This window comes from Falco rusticolus, chromosome 5, assembly GCF_015220075.1.
Source record: "Falco rusticolus isolate bFalRus1 chromosome 5, bFalRus1.pri, whole genome shotgun sequence".
NCBI lineage: Eukaryota > Metazoa > Chordata > Aves > Falconiformes > Falconidae > Falco > Falco rusticolus.
This window is the reverse complement of record NC_051191.1, coordinates 46,781,506-46,793,319: the sequence shown is the minus strand read 5'-3', so window position 1 is coordinate 46,793,319 and position 11,814 is coordinate 46,781,506. Positions and strand designations below refer to the sequence as shown.

General features: G+C 44.6%; 1 non-coding gene across 1 annotated transcript; it reads left to right on the top strand.

The window, feature by feature from the left end:
- The first annotated feature begins 77 nt into the window (after positions 1–77).
- TRNAD-GUC lies at positions 78–149 on the top strand. The gene has a single exon. It is a non-coding gene; the product is annotated as a tRNA-Asp (tRNA).
- The last annotated feature ends 11,665 nt before the right edge of the window (positions 150–11,814 follow it).

Here is an 11,814-nt window from a genome sequence, read left to right as displayed (position 1 = left end):
GCCGCGCGGAGCCGGGGCCAGGCTGGGAGCGTGGAGACACCATGTTGCGGCTGGTAGACGAGTTGCGTCCGTACAGTTCCTCGTTAGTATAGTGGTAAGTATCCCCGCCTGTCACGCGGGAGACCGGGGTTCGATTCCCCGACGGGGAGGTACAATCATTTTCCTCCCTTCCACGGCCGATGCGGCCCCTACCCTACAGGCACAGAGCAATTCTTTGCGAAATCAAAGCTGTTGCAGACAAGCGCTGGTAGAGTACCGCGGCTTTAAAACAGGAAGCACAGAAGAAAACCACAGCTGGGGCTTGGCTGCCTACCTGCCTCAGGCCTGAGGGGGCCTGGAGGCCGCTGGGGCAGCTGCAGGGTTTTACAAGCTCAGCTGCTTAACGGAGAGAACGGCTGGGGAAAGGATTTTCATAGTTAAATGGCTCAAACAGCTGAACACGGGGGTTGATTAAACCTTCCAAAAATGGTTGCCTTTTTTGTTAAATTAAGATGGAAGAAAAAAAACCCCACACCCCAGCCTCACTGAAACCAATGAGGTGGAAACAATGGGAAGAAGGACGGGTTAAATGTGGCAGAAGAGGGACGGCAGAAGGCCAAGGCAGCCTCCTGGCCTGTAGCAACGCAGCCCCTCACTTTAATCCTCAAAGTGGGAACTCTGGAGACTGGGAACCCCCAAGGCTGCGCCGATCCCAGCTGGAGCTGGTACTTGCGGCCAGCTGCCAGCCGCCTGCTGCGCTAGCTAAGGGTCTGCTGCAAAACATGCGTGAGCCTCCAGCGTCCCTGCTTGCATGTACTTAGTATGGTTGGAAAAACCTTTTTAGGCAACCCTCCTTTTTTTGCATGTATGTGTGTTTTTAATCCTTCTGCGGAAAGGCATCGTTTATTTATTTATTTATTGACATTTCAGCGCAAGGTTGCTAAAAGACAAACCCTCATTTCTGTGGGCGGGCAGCAGATGCCAAGCAATGTGATGACCCAAATTTCTCTTTTTCCAAGTCAGGATAGAATGCCACAGTTGATCGTGTATAAAAGAGATAAGGAATTGGGATCTGAGGCAAGAGGCCAAGACACCTGGCTGCGAGGGGTGCGGGATGCGTGCCTGGTGTTTAGCGTGGGAGGCCTGGAGGGCCCTGCTCTGGCCCTGGCTTTGTGCACTAAGACAGTTTCAATAAAATTAATCTGATGCCCTGACCCTGGCATTGAAAGCAAATTGTTCTGTACCATAAGTGACCTCACATCAACCACACAAATACAGCAGCAAGGACTCAAGTGAGGACATTATCTCCATGTAATAAAAGCTAAGATCTAATTTGACGGCAAACAAGGGGCAATTACTTTTGACAAAACTTTTCCAGAAGCCACAGACACGTATCACTGAATGCAGAACCTAACCTTTGTCACCCTCAGAAATCAGTTGCCAAAATCTCGTCTTCAGCCTGCATGCACACAGTTGTGGGAGCAGCATACCAGGAGCTCAGGGATCCACAGGTGCAGGATGGATGCAAGGCTTGAGCTACAGTGCAAGACCAAGAGGTGCTTTCTGTGGGCTCACCAGCTGGTGGCAAAGCCCCTGGGCCTCCCAAGAGCATCCTGCTGCCTCAGCTGTCCCATCTGGCTGTGACCCTGAGATGGGCACGTGAGAAGCACATGAAGAAGAGGGTGTGTGACATGATGCATCATCCACAGTGATACACTGAAGCTTTGTATAAATGAGCTGGACTAGAGCCACATGCAGACAAGCCCAGATAAACCCAAACAGGAGAGGAAGGGAGTTTCAGCAGGTCTATTGCTGCATGTATTGTAGAAAGAAGAAAAAATAACCTCAACATTTTTCCTTCTGCGATTTCTGAATTTCTTCCCATGCCCACTTCCCTTTCTCAAAATCCACATATCTATGTCATCAGAAATTCAAGGAAACTGGTTTTGTTTAGTAGGCAGTTTATTTCAAAACAGGATGGACCATAAAATGTAAGAAAGAATTATTAGCTCATATGTGTTGGCACTCAGTCAGGCAATTTCAGCTGTCATAAAACAATAAGGGATAATAATAAAAAAATAAGGGATTAGAAAAGCAATGCATTCAAGACAGAAATATGCTGATGGTGCTTTGCAGGCATAAAGTCTTGCAAGCAACTCGATACCTGCTTAGTTGGGGTTACTGTTTTCAGATTAAGCTTTCACTGTGCACAAGCAAACTACCCAAGAGGCAAAGTTTAGCTATAGACCTGCACATTGCAGAGTCCCGGGAAGTCAGTCTCATTTGTGCATGGGCAAAGGTAAAAGGAAGAGGAACAAGTAGCTCAGGGTGTTGAGCAGGGTTTTACAAGGTCTACCTTTCTCCCTCTGTGGGGTACTTTGTTCTCACCTAAGTCTCCCCAAGGAGCTCAGCCTCTTTCCCCTGTCCTGTGGTACCAAATTCTTCCCATGCACACTCACGGTGCTGTTGCACCCCACCTGGCAGTGTGGAGCCAGCACCACTGGAATGCCAGCAGCAATGCCAGCAAGCCCAGCCACAGCTGCCCACGCCACCTTGGACCTCTGTGAGAATTCTGGGTTGGTCCAGGCTGGCTTCCCCGTGGGCAAAGTCCACAGGAGGCACAAGGCAAGGAGCACCAGCAGGAAGCTTCCTGCAGCGTTTGTAGAAAGTTTGAACAGTGGCCAGCTCTAATGAAATCTGGCAGAGCAAACACTGCTGTATTGCTAGCTCTGTGATGGGGCCTGTTGCCACCCTTGGATCATCTCCTGGGAAAATAGCTGCATGAGGATGATAGCTGGGCAGTGGCTGTCCCCAGTCGCTGCCACCATCCCTGCCCTGATTGCCTTGTGTGGGTGCTGTGGGGCAGTGCCCTTGCCAGTGGGAGCACGGCCCCACCAGCTGCTGAGGAGCACCCTGCCCCTGTGACTCCCTGGCGCACCAACCGTCGCACAGGAGCGTGTGGGTCTGTGAGCACAGCATGCCACCAAGGAGCTGGCAACTGAATCCTTTCATTGAAAATTTCCAATGTCTTTACACAGGTCTGGGTCTTCAGGTGCTGCACATTGCTGCAGCCCCACTTGGGTCAGTGGAGCAGCACTAATATAAGCCATATGGGACGCTGACCTACCCGCCAATTAAAAAATACCCAGGCCACCATCAGGCATTTGATCCCAATGCGTACTGTGGTTTTATGACTCCTCCAGACTACCCTGGCATGTTTCCATATTAGCTTATAATAAGGGTAAATTAGGTGTCCATTTTTTCTCCAGTAGCTCTTAACATACTGAGCACTTAATACTTAAGCATAATGATTTACAAGGAACCGTTCAGTTTTATACATGAGTGACTAGTAATGGATTCAGTTTCCTGGGGCAGATAGGGTGGAAAGTATTTTAAAGCAGTATCTTATTAATAGTTTATCCTGCATTTATTTTTGAGCATTTAGAGCATTTATTCTATTTCTTTTTTTCTGAGAAAGGGAGTTTCTCAGTCCTGTCTTCCCCGTGGAAGCCAACTACCATTTCATACAGCTGTATTTCTACATGTCAGATGGTCTGTTAAATATAATTTCCATCATCCTTTTCATTTGGAGGGAACATGTTTTGTAATTTTTTCGGTTCCTCCTTCCTTCTGATTTTTAAAATAGTTTTGCACATGCAATCTTTTTTTAATAACTTCCATGTTGCTAGTCATGCACATAGCTCACACCACCAGAATGATTAGCCTCAGCTTTTAGGTGCTAGGTTAAGGTACCATAGAGACCTAATGTTCAGAGTCACTCATATTATTTCAAAATTAAAGCACTCAAAAATCACAATACCCATTTGAAAATGTTAACCTACAACTTTGGGATACACAATTAAAGAACTAACTTTAAAATTTCCACTTGAACTGACTGTATTTGCATTTCTACACAGCTATGACACAATTAATTTTTACCACTTCAGGGTATGTGGTGTGTTTTATTCTCCAGATTATGTTATTCAACTGTACACAGAGATCTGGCAACTCAAGATTTCATCATGACAGGCTCAGGTAAAGACAATTCCTGCCTCAAAAACAAAAATCTAGATGATGCATAGTTACCCTTTCTGTTAATTTGATGTTAAATGTATATTACACCCCTTAGCCTGCTCAGTATTTTGGGTTTTTTTCTCAGATATTTTCTTTAATCAAGCTTTTGAAATGTCATGGATGGAAACACTTCCTCTTTCTGGTCATGTTACTCACATTTACCGACAGTGGGCTGCAGCATCCTTCTCCATCTGAGAAGCCTAGTGCACGCAAAACTTTATTATACAGACAATTGCAGTATATGAAGAAATCATCTATGTTTTCTATGTATCTATACTTATTAATAGCTTCGTGATCATCTCAATTACCATTTTTAAAAACATCTGCTTCGGCGTGGTTGGGTCCTTTCTGTTCCATGAGGAACAGCGAACCAACCAAACTCATACTAAAATTTAAACATCCAAGAATTGGCATTGAAACAAAAGAGGTAGTATGTATGCTTCACACAGAGCATGTTCATGAGCACTTTGCTTGAATAGGATGCAGATGTACATCTCCTTGCAAAATAAACTTCATGACCACAAAAGGTTTTTTTGTTTCTGTTGTTTAGTATCTAAATGTTTCCAAGATGAGTTTTCATGTTTGTTTTCATAGGATTCAGCGTTAAATGACCTTTTCCTCAGAGATCAATACAAACTGACCTCTGGATAAACTCAGGATATTGTTTTAGGGGTAGGAGTGCTATTGAATTGCACCTAGATCTGGTGCTGACTTTCACCAACAGATGCACAGAAATGCCTCTGCCTCCTGCCTCCACACAAGGCAATGGCTTCTGGTCGGTGTAACATGCAGTAATTAGGCTGCTTTTGAACTCGTTGGGCCAATAGTCTACATTCGTAGGTTACATTTCCCTTAGTCAAATTTTTTAATTTAGATTTGCTTCTTTGAGCCCTTTTTTGATTATTCAGGGAGACAGTGCAGGGCTTTTGCATGTAATTATCTGGATATTTATTTCTCACATCCAAGTTCAGTGCAGGAATGCAAACCAGAGCAAAAATACAAGTAGAAATGAAATGTGCAGGAAAATGCCTTATTACCAAAAGGCTCATACATCTCAACTACAGATGTCTTCACTCAAGAATGGGAGCAGAGAAGAAATATTTACTAAACAGAAAAAGCTTCTATTACAATTTTGGAAGAAAAACTTGTGCTTTCCGCTTTTCAGTCAATGTGACAGTATCTGTCCGTAATTTTTGAGGTTGCAGAGGGCTTGCTTATTTCTTCTGCCTGGTTTACTACATTCACATCATCTGCAGTGTTCTGCTGTTAACATAGCACTAACCAATGGAAATTTTCACAAACCACTTACTTTTATATTTCTGCCCTCTCTTATATGTAGACTTGGAGTGTGATCTGAAGACTTGGCATTAGAGCAATGTTTATATTACTATACATGTTCATGTGGTGTTGCCAGTCCCTCCAAATTTCAAAGGCTTTCTGTCTGGCACAGAAGAATCTCATGTGTTTGAACTGGAATTTGCCTCTGTGACCCTTCTGCCAGGCTTTGCCTGGCAGTAACATTGGCTTCAACTTGCAGAGGTCAAGCTGGGAAAATGGAGTTATTCCATGTCAGTACTTAACAAACTGCTTTTTGACCATAAGCAATGAAAGAGGTTTAATCAAACAATACTTTATTATAAAGGAGGGAAAAAAAAAAATAAGAGAAAGGAAGCAAAAGAATTATCAAAAGAGCCAGAGAAATGCTTTCTCCAAAATCACTGGATGATGTGAGTGTTCATCACTCCTCAGTAAAGGATTATGAGGGTGTGAACAGCAACCACTTGTTCACAGTGTGTTGTCCTCTATATCTCAAACCCAGGTGTGCCTTCACTTATCCTCATTTAGGCTATAGACTAACAAGTCCCACCATTTACTCTGCAGTGATGAGCTGCCCTCCACAATTCTCTTCATTACTCATCTGTTTGCTATTCCTTTGCCCTGGAGATCTCTGCTCTTTTGCAGAAATACCCACAAAGCCCACACAGTGTTCTTGCTATAAAGGGAAGACTCCTGTCATGTTAAGGGGGAGGTTTCCCTCCAACCCTTTATGTTCAACTAGCCTGTCAACATCCCAGGAAAGACGAGACCCTTGCACCTGACCAGCCTGTCAGAGCTTGCTATAGGGACTCTACTGGACAGCACACTGTATCAGAGGGTGATTTGACTGTCCTATTCACGGATTCAAGGTGGCAGGTTCACTAGTCAAATCAACTATTCAAGTTTCCAGAAACTCACACAAAAGGGATTTCAGCTGAGAATTTTTTATTATACAAATGTGTGACAGATTAAGGTTCAAGATTGCTGTTGATAGTACACTGACTGCCAGAACAAGTGTGAAATTGTATACACACAAAATCTAATCACTAATAAAAAACAGATGGAGTTAATCATTAAGTGCATACAGAGTATAGTTCTTACCTCATACGTGTCCCTCTGGGGAGGAAGACAGGTTTGGCCTGTTGATTGATCTCAACAATTACGATGGAGTCTTCCCCAACTTCTCTCCTTCCTAACTCACTTGTATATTATTTCTTTACTTCTAGGTGGAGGTTGAGTGACTCTATTCATACATTACTGATAGGTCTAAAATTCTCTCGCTTTACCTTTAAAGGTACAGTCAATAAAAATACAAAGTGCATGCTCCGTGCCGGGTGGTTGTACCTTGGATGTGGGTAGCTTTGAGATGGAGCTGTGCTTTGGTGTTACAATGAGATTATAATGAGTAAAGTTCACTCAAGTGAAGTGATTTTGCCACAGTTGCTGACTTAACAGCTGACTTCTTCCTTTATCTTTCTTGTTTGACAGCTGATATGAGGTTTATCAGTACATGGTGCCATCAAGTCCCCCTTCTGCAGAAAGTGCAACAGAGCCTGGCCATGGTGTCTCCACTCTGTTCCACCCTCCTTTCAATTCATCTTAGCATGTGCTAAAGTTTCAGGTTGTGTTGCCTGGGAAACTGCTGGGGAGTAGATTCCATGCATACCAACCGCATTCCATCGTGGAAGTAGCAGCTGCAGTTTTACCCTAAAATTGCCTTAATTGTATAATATATCTTTAGCAATTTTTCCACAAGTCTCTAGACAGATGTACTAGCAGACTTCACCCTTTGTCTCTAATGGGGATGCCCTAACCTGGAGAACAGCTGGAGATGATTACCACAGGCACAGCCAAATTCACAACACAGGCAGTAACTTATATTTCTCTCAGTTGTTTTTTATCATGGCTATTTCATAAGGTAGAGGTGCTTTCCTGTCTCTCCTCCACTTTATTGCATAACATGCAACATAACATACAAACTGATCAAACGTAAGTTGAGTGCTATTCAGGTGGCAGTCTCTTCACCAGAAACCTATGGAGCATCCCTTCCATTTAGGTTTCCATGCCTGTGGTGCTCTTACTAGAGGGAGAGATGTTATCTTCTTGGCCCACCATGGGTAACCTCAGACAAGTGATATTGCTATACCAAGATGCCTGTAGCCATGCCCTTTCTGTGCAGGAATAGCTCTGAAACTGTGAAACGAGACCTGCTTGGGAAAGGCCATGGATTCAGAGGAAAGGGCTCCTGTGTGGGTTTGTGCAGAGCTATTCTGGGCCATGAATGGAAGAAACAGGTGGGATACATCTCCAGTCCAAGGGAAAGCCTTGGGTCTGCATCCTTACTGCCTAAGTCTGGCTGAATTCAGATGGCTAAGGGCTGCCTGAGGTGTTTTTTCATTGTGCTTAGCACAAGACCGGAAGAAAGATCATTGCTGCGTTGTCTAGGACCATCTTCAGCAGAGAAAAAGTTTCAAGAAGGCCCAAGAGATCAGAGCTGAAAATTCTGGTTGAACAAGAATATGGTCGAGGTACAGGCAGGTCCTCAGGCATATTAAGAAATACTGCTTGTAACTGGTGGGACTCCTCTGAAAAGCAGGGAAGTACCTTGAGCACTCACTGGGATGCTTGAGCAGATGCTGCACAGCCTGGACTGAAGAAATAGCATGGATGGCTCTCTTTAGCAGAAGCTGGTGTCGTTTTTGCTCAGATGGTCTCCCTAAGGAGAAAGAATAAGTTTGAGAGAACTCTTTAAAAGACATGCTCAAATACATTTATTTTGTATGCGGTTGACTTTCTGCAGAGTCTTTGGCTGAAGCCTCAGGCAGCCTGTTTAACTGTCTGGGATATGGTTTCAGGCATTCCAGGGTGGCCAAGGGAGTTGCGTTCCCTCCATAGCTCTGGAAATCGGGACGTGCCAGGACCAGTGATGAGACCTTCATTCACCCATGCCCTCAGTAAGCCAGGAGAGCCAACAGTCAGCAATGAAGGATCTGGGCTTTTGTGAGCAACACAGCACATACCCCAGCTCCCTAGACTGGCGCCTTTCACCCTCCTGTCCCCATTAGCCAGGACTGGGCTGTGGGGACCACCATGTGGGGCTGGCAGGAGATAACCTCAGCCGCCCTTCAAGGAGCTCATGGCCCCACTGAGCATTGGCCATCCCCGCTGAGGTGGGTCTCAGAAGCAGTGCAGACAGACCACAGGTGGTCTTGTGCCAAAACCAGGTATAACAGCTTAAAGCCTCCCCAGCATCCCTCCCCTCCTGCTTTTTATGAAGCGCAGCACAAAGCCTTCTCAATGTCTTTCCACTCCCAGAATATGAAAAGGACTATTTCTACTGGGAGTCAATAGATTTCTCTTTCCAGTGGCTGAGTTTCTTCTTCTCTCTTCTCTCTGCCCCCACCCCCCCCCCCACCCCCCCACCCCCCTTTTTTTTTTTTTCTGGCTGATTCCCCTCGTTATCTTACCAGCATCTCCTGGCAAAGTAGATTTTACACCAATGTATGGGCTGCCAGAGGGAAGCTAGAAGTCCATTAAACACCTCAGACAGATGAACAGACAAGCAGTCACAGACATGCTGGGCAGCCTCTGTTTCCTCTGGGGCAGCAGCCTATGTGATAGCAAAAGGAAATCCTACATATGACCTTTCACACTGCACAATCTTGGTCCCAAAATTTATTTGAAGTAAGAAGCTACACCCAGTTTTGACTTCAGCTTGCATTTAATGTACAATTGCGCTCCATGCCTATTCCCGGCTGACAGCAAACCTCAAACCATGGGGTGAATCTCTGTGCACACAAAGAGGCACTGGAAGTTAAAATGCCTTCTGGGACTTGCACCCATTGTCAGGTGAGATTTTCCAGCTGTCAGTCCAGCTCACATGGTATGCAGTGCTTGCCCATCTTACACTGCCAGTATGCCACAGGATTCCACCCCCTCCCCGATTTTCCTCCAGTTAAGGTCTGGAGCACCGTGACTGTTTGAGGCAGTCCAATGAGGGAAGTATGCATCCAGACTTGCTTTTAAATGAATACTTCCTACCAAACCCTAAAAAAGGAGGAAGCAATATTGCCAGACAAATAAACAAAACAATGCAAGAGGCTCAGCTGGACATATTTACTTTTGTTACTAAAATATTTAGCTGGCCAATAGCCATGGCAGGCTTCAACCTAAGTAATATGAAACAGGTTGTATGTTGATGTGAAAACATTGATAAAAGCTCAGGGAATGTATTTTTAAACATTTTTGAAAGTAGGCGTCTATAAAATTACAAGTGGTCTGGAGAAGATGAACTGGGAATGGTTATTTATTGTTCCTCATAAAAGGAGAACTAGGAGGCACCCAATGAAATTTTTGGCAAGCAGGCAGTTAAATGAGTTAAATGCAGCCATGTAAACTATGAAAATCTTTGTCACAGGATGTCATGGACACTGGGAGTATAAACAGATTCAGAACAGTTAAACAGTTGTGAAGCCTAGATCTAACAGTGCCTTTAAAACATTTTTGAGTGGATGCAGCTTTCAACTCCTGAACTATAAAGTGCAGATTTCTATAACCTGGGAGATTATACCGGGGGAAAACCACTCCATACTTCATCCTTCTTATACTGTTCTCCTTAAACAGGGAGAAGATATTGAGTGAAGCGGGCCCTTGCATTGGCCTGCTTCTGGAGGTTCTTAATCAGGTACGTTCCTAATTAGATATATTGGTTTTATCCCTGGCAGGCCATTCCTCCTGCAAGGTGCTCATTCGGACTCAGAAGTGTAGTGTCTGGCTGGAAGGACACAGGTCTGCTCAGCAAGGGTCTTGTCACAAACGCTGACTGGGTTTCCAGAGAACATTGTGCATGTCCAGGCTCTGTTACAGACTGCTTGTGGCACATTTTGAATTTTTTGCTAACAAGAGTAGTTTCCCCTTTGTCTACCTTGTGATGTTTATTACAAAGCTTTGTTGGGAAGGCATATGGACTATAGCAGAACAGCATCATGGGGCCTCTGCAGCCTCTTGGGATACAACTAACTAAGAAGCAAGAGAACACTGAAAGGAAAAAAACCATTTTAACTTCCTCCCCTGATGAGAGGAGGATGGAAGATAGAAAGAGAAGACTATTACCATGGGGTTCTCACACTTCATTAGGTTGGTGTTGCTTTCCCAACAGTGTAGAAGAGGTTGCCACATCAGAGAAACAAGTCTGTAGAGTCTCAGGCCAAAATGAGCTCATTGGCAGCAGTTAGTGTGACAGAGCGGTCACCTATCAGTAAAGATTAGTATTTTTAATTCCACATAATGACTCACATTCTGTCCTTCAGTTGCTTGTTTATGTTGCTGAGTAAATATTGATTACAAGAGGTTATTTTTACTTTGAATTTCCAAAGAATTCTTGGTTTTTTGAAGGTATTGAATTAATTGGAAAGACATTGCCATTTGCAGTCTGGAAATTCATGCGGCTGCCCAGGCCACTGTGCGTAGGGGGCTGGAGCTCTCCCAGTCTTCAGGTGGTGGGGTCAGGCAGAAGCACCAGAAGCCAACAACTTCTTGGTTTGCTTGAGGGTTTTTTTAGGAAGCCAATCTTGCACAGACCAAATCTGGTTGTTCTAGATGTTTTGGCCGTTGTTTCCAGGTTATGATGAAAACTTCCGCATAATGACTCATTGAACTCCATGAAAATTGCAGTAAGGATTGCTGTCCATCCCTGTAATGGTAATCAGTTAACAAACATTGCCGTAATTTCCAAAATCAGTTTTGCCAAGCAGATGACACTTGCTTGTGCCAAGAGTGTTTAACTCTCTGTAGTACAGTCTCTTCTCATGGGGAAGCTGTAGAGCATTATGGTACACAAGACAGAGAAGGGAGAACACTCTGGAGCTGTGTTTTCCTCACAAAACAAAAACTAGCCACATTAACCCCACTGTCACTTTGGGTCTCGTGAACTCACAGGCAGATTCGTAGTCTGTCACACAAGCACAGATGACATGAAGCCAAGTTGCACCACCTGCAAGCTGATCGCCCATCGGGGGCAGCAGCAAAGGCTCAGTCCCAGTCACAAGTGGAAAATGAGCAAAGGAACAAGGCAAGCAAGGCACTCTGAAGGACAGGCTGGAGCTTTGCTTTGCAGTGTTGAGGCTGAACGTACCCAGAAGTTGAACCTCAATATTAAGAGCCTGATACCAAACTGTTCCATCAATGCCAGAGGCTTTCAGGATCTGCCCAGCCTCATCCAATTGCTGTCTGCTGTAGTAGCTTAGCTTGTTATCCAAGAAAATCTTTTTGTAGGGGTAGCCTGGGAACCCTTAAGAAAGACAGATTGCATTTGCATTATTAGACCAGACTTTCTAGACTTATCTCCTCAGAAATCTACTGCTGTGAAGTGGTGACACCTAATGGCAGGGACACAATGCAAGACACAGATACAGCACGGGTGCAAATGAACTAAAAGAACTGTCA